Genomic DNA, 6,000 nt, shown 5'->3' with positions numbered 1-6,000 from the left:
AGGTGAATAATATTGAAAAGATGATCAAGAAAATGGTTGATAATAATAGTAATTCATTAAAGACTATGGAAGATAATGTGAGCAGTCTCCTAAAAAAGTGTGAGAAATATAAAGGATAGGAATCCCCTACTATGGTTGAGAACCAAAGACCTAGCAAATGCACTTCAGCTCACTCTAAGAAGAAGGAGGATAAAAACAAGATATAAGAGGTGAAGGCCACTACAGAGAATATGCACATCTTGGCAGACTAGATTGCTAACCTACTAAAGACTTTGTAGCTATTTGAGAGCTAGCTTTTTTGCTATCCTTTTTGTTGTCTTTTCAACTCTGTTTCTAGTTGGCCTCTTGTTTCTATTTTTTTCTTTGCTCTTTTCAAAGGCCTATTATATGGTGAACTTTTCTATTAGAATTAGATGTTATCTTTTATGCCTTTCTCTCAAGACTTTTTGTTATTTTGTAAATGGTTTTGGGTCCTTTAAAACCCATTTTTACTTAATCAAAACTTAGTGGATTAATTAACTTAAAAATAAATTTCCATTGTATTTATGCCACTTTATTTTGGGCATGACACCACCATCACTTGGATAACCCAATTATTCTATCATATTTTCACCTATGTCATAATTTTCCCTTGGTTGTTGATTACGTACAACATATTGTCTAGAGGAATCTAAGGTAACACCAATGGTAGTTCTTGTGGTGGTGCTTGTGGTAGTGGATGAAGGATCTTTATCAAACTCATACTCATTGTCTTCATCATCTACATCACATTTTGTTGTTGTTGTATTGAGGTTCTCATTATCCCATAATTTTTTGAATATTTCATCCCCAAGAGAGTCTTTTAAATATGTAGAGGTCTTAGGTTCCTTCAGATTTTCCCTCATTTTGTAAAATGCTAATTTTTTATCGACACCAATGTGTAGCTAGACAATATTTATTTATGGCATCTTGAAGATGTTTTTTTTACTTGGGAGATCTAGTAATTGGTAGAAATTTTATGATTTCATGGGATGTACTTTTTCTTTCTATAGGTGCAATTCTTTAATTTGTGTTGACAATTCCTATATTGAAATATTATTTTCACTGGAGTATTTTTTCATCCATATTTTGACCTCTTCCCATGAGACTATATTTTTATATTTTTTGATCAATGTCACACTCTCATGGTGACATTTTCTTGTGGAGTTTCGATTCTATAAAGGCTTTGCAAAAATTATGTTTAGAGGATCATATTTCTAGTGCTTGGCAATATCTAAATTTGACAAGTGCAATAAATTCATGTACCATATTGAATGCTCTTGTCTCAAATGTGAATGCTCTGCATCTAATAAAAAAGTAAGGAAAAATAGTTTTCTTTTGCTCACCATGAAAGAGTGCATCTATGCTTTCCATCTTTTATACATATTCAAATGCAAATACTCTCTCTATCACATGTATTAGAAGTTTGTACAGTTATATAGCTGAATAGTAAAATCTTAGTATAATGTACTCTTCCATAAAATACTATTTGACCAATTGAATTTGACTTTGTGGTTGAATTAATTATTTACAAGACATAAGCAATATAGGCATTGAATTGCCTATAATTTTATGATAAAGTGGTGCCAAAAGTAATTCGACAAAGTGGTTGTACTTCCCTTGGGGATTAGCTATCCTAATCAAAGATGTTCATTCAAATATTGGTTTATTAAAGACAAGTTAAAGCTTCTTTGTTTCAAAAATTTGAGGATGCTTTGATATCATAAGATAGCACATGTAGATCATGTATCTAAATATCATCTGTGATAATGGGTATGACCTTATTTTAATCATTTCCAATTGTTTGTGCATGTGATATGAAATGTGGCCAATATAATTATCTCTTGTCAGGTGTTCTTAACAATGAATATTGAAAATTATTTCCAGAACACTATAACCCACTTTTTCATTACTTTCCAAACTGAAACACATTAATAGAAAAAATATAGTATCCTGAACCCATAGATAAAAAGTAACCAATTCATTAGGAGGTTTATGATAATAAGGTAGATTGAATTCATCTAGTAAACCTGTAATAAAACAATCTATTTTATTTGGTACTAATTTGTCATATGTTTCTTCCATATGTTATAGGTCAATGTGGGTTGGGTTGTGTTCTCCATACCCCAGGTTCAATAGTCTAGAAAATTCACTCTACATGATCAAAAAATTACCTATTATGTATTTTGGTTGATAGTTAACATCACATTTGTTGGTGCAAATCATTACATATTCTAAACTAGGGATTAATTGATGCAATTTCCCTAGTCCATATTGCAAATTTATTTAGAATGAACCCTATCATGTTGCTCAATTTAATGTATTTTTACTCCTTTCATCGGTCATCCAACTTATCTAAAATTATATATCTAATAGCCTTAATAATGCTTCCATAAATAATAGGATTCCAAATATTGTGGAATTAACCTATAAAACCTGGCATTTTAACTAGTTGGTGCATGTCAAAATATAGTTTCCTAGTTTGTTGTATTTTCCTTTGGGTTTCAATATCACTACCAATGCTAGTACCAGTGGTACTCCTCTTGTATATTTTTGTCATCATTGGAAAAATTATAGAAGTATACAAAGAAAAATTACAATTTATAGTCACGATTAACATTTCAACCCTAAATTTTATTACTAATATTTAACTTTGCAAGTTACCTAGCTTCTAGAAACTAAATAGTTTTCGATTACAATGCATGATAAATTGAAAATTAAACCCTAAATTATATTATCAATACTAGTTACTAAATTTTCAATTAAACCTATGTTGAGGATCTCACTCAAAAGGTTGAAACTCTAATTGATAACTATTTTCTATGATGCTCTGAGCTATCTAGGTAGAATGGGTTTGCATTTCATCCTGTAAATCATGAGTTATAACACCTTTTTGATCCTCCAATGCTTTTACTCGATCTTGGATTGGTAATTTTTAAAGAGATCCAAGATTGAATAATTGAAACTAAACCTTACGGTCTACACAAGAGAATATTTTACAAATTGTAGAACTGACAGAATTGAGAATGTGTTTGATATTAATTCTTATGTACATTATATAGTGTACATCTAATATTATAATTATTTGTGAAACTATAAATGTAGAATACTATAGTATAATTTTGTTGGAAATATTAGAAGAGTGACTAAGAGAGGAGGGTTAAATCAGTTACTACAAAATAAATCCCAGATCCCTTAGATATCAGTACAATACAATTTTGTGAAAGCTTAATTTTTCTAATGCTCAACAAAGAAAGAAATGTTGTAACTCAATAAATACTGAATATGCCCAGTAAAGACTTATCATGAAAATCTTTAGATATTATCTATGGTTATCATTACTTTAACTTAGTTACAAACACATAAAAGAAATAGCATGAACACATTTGACACCAAGATTTAACGTGGAAACCCAATTTGGGAAAAACCACCAATTACAACTAGTTACCCTTTTTCACTCTTCTGAAGTAAGCCCTATTAGTAGCCACACCTGTTAAAGGTTACAAAATATACTATTAGGTGTGACCCTGTTAGAGGATTTAATCACATTGTTAGGAGTGCCCGTGTTAAAGGTCTTTAGATAATTCAATAGAGCTGCCACCTTGTTAGAGGATTTGCAAATAGTTGTTAAGCCAACTCTTTTAAGAGATTTAGATTATTGCTAGAATGGTTAGAGAGTAACAATGACATGACTTGATATGGATCCAACTAAATTGCTGATTATAGATCTCAATTTATACTTTTATACTTGATCCTTCCAAATAAAATATATCTTTTTAGCTTCTCAAGGATATTTTGCTTATCCTTTTGGTTCGCTTCCTTTCAACATCATTAGATCTTCAAAAATCTTTCATGCATTCACACATACTTAACATCTTTTTAATTTTCAACCTAACATTTTGTTTATATCTTTCATCTTGTCAAGTTGGCTCAAATAGAACTTGTAATAACTAATATTCATCTTCTTAGTCAGCCAGTACCAATAGATAAATCAATTAAACCCAACATTCCAAAATAAGGAAATCCTTTGCTAATCCACCTTGCTTGGTAAAGCCTAACTCAAAAACAATTTTCCTATGTTAACTAAGTGAAATTGGTTAACAATGCATACTTGCATAGATGTTTTTGTAACTGAGAGATCTTAGTTGGCACTAGTTCCATCCAACATTCCTTCGTTAACCGAGTGAACTTAGCTAACACTCAACTTCTATAATCTTTCCTTTGATGCTCGAGTGAACTCGATAGACACTACCTTCTCAACTAGACAAACTCTAGAATGCTCAGTAGCCATAGAAAACTATCTTCAATGTCAAAGTGAGTTTGGCATGCACTGACTAATATGATATGACATTTTGTGTAACATCAAAGACAACATAAAATTAATCAATTATTCCAACAATCTCCTTCCTTGGCATTGATGGCACCACAACATGTCATAGCATAATGAAATTTTGGATCAAGAATAAAGTGAGGAACATATCCTTAGTTTCATTTTGATTGTCATCCATGAGAAGTCCCTCTATCAATGTGAACTCTATATGTAGTTTCTCAATCTATCAGAAAGCTTCTTCTATCAAGTTCGTTCTCCCTCATTGAGTTTTTTCTATAATAGAAAATTTCTCCCTCTTTTCAACAAAAAATTCTATGAGATATGATAGTAAACTTCTCCCTCTTTGCCATCACACACCAAAGACAATACTTGATGAATATCAATGTACCTTAAGTGCTAATTCATTTGCAATAAGCCCTTGTTAATTCTACATCAACTGATTGATGTTCAATAATGCTCCAGTTGATGCAGCACTAAACTTCATTTAGTGAGCTTCAAATAGAGGAATGACCCCTAACTTACCTCTTAGGTACAAAAATACATCCTTAGGTAATGGCTTGGTAAATATGTCTGCAACTTTTTTCTTCTCTATTTATGTATTCCAATCTTACTTCTTTATGATACAGCAACTCTCTTAAGAAGTGATTTATTTAATAGCAATGTTCTTTGTTTTGGTATGCATCACTAGAATATTTGATATATTGATTACATTGGTGTTATCATAGTATATGACTATTGGATCCTTGATCTCTACCTTCATACCTATTAATAGTTGTTTTAACCAAATAATCTTAGAACTATTAACTATTGCTATCACATATTCTGCCTCTTCTATGGACTAAGAGATACAATTTTGTTTATTGCTTGTTCAAGACTCTAGTCTTTTACCAAGAAAGAATGCTCCACCACTAGTTCTCTTTTTGTCATCAATACTTCCTAGCCAATCAACATCTGTAAATACTTTTAAGTCTAGATTGCCTCCTATTTTGTACCCTAAACCATATTGTTTAGTACCTTTTTGATATCTCATGATTCTTTTGACTACCATCATGCAATTTTCTTAGGGATTTGTTGAGAATCTTGTCACCATACATACTACTAATGCAATATTTGGCCATACGTGTATTACATACTACAACTTTTCAATCATTGATCTATAAGTGGTCTAATCTACCTCTTTGGAATCATCATTTTTGGAAAGCTTATGTCTAGTAGACATAGGGGTTTCAATTGATCTTGAATCTTCCATTCCAAATTTCTTTAGAATTTCTTTGATATATTTAGATTGAGTTATGTAGATACTATCTTTGTTATGCTAAATTTGCAATCCAATAAAGAATTTTTTCTCACCAAACATAGACATTTAAAATTATTTACTCATTTCTTCTATAACTGCCTTGCACAAGTCATTATTTCCTATTAATACAGTATCATCAAAAAATATTTCTACCAACACAATCTTCTTATCTAGTCCTTCTTTCATGTACATACTATTGTTATCATTTCTTCTTTCAAAACTAGTCTGTATCAAGTAGTTATGAAGTCTTTCATACCAAGCTCCAAGAGCTTGCTTGAGTCTATATAATGCCTTGTGTAATTTCTAGACCATGTCCTTTTTGCTAGGAAACACAAAACCTTGAGATTTTTTAATG

The sequence above is a fragment of the Cupressus sempervirens genome, chromosome 3 (assembly GCF_028749045.1).
Source record: "Cupressus sempervirens isolate cs-2001-9-10 chromosome 3, ASM2874904v1, whole genome shotgun sequence".
NCBI classification, from domain to species: Eukaryota; Viridiplantae; Streptophyta; class Pinopsida; order Cupressales; family Cupressaceae; genus Cupressus; species Cupressus sempervirens.
This window is presented reverse-complemented; position numbering follows the sequence as displayed.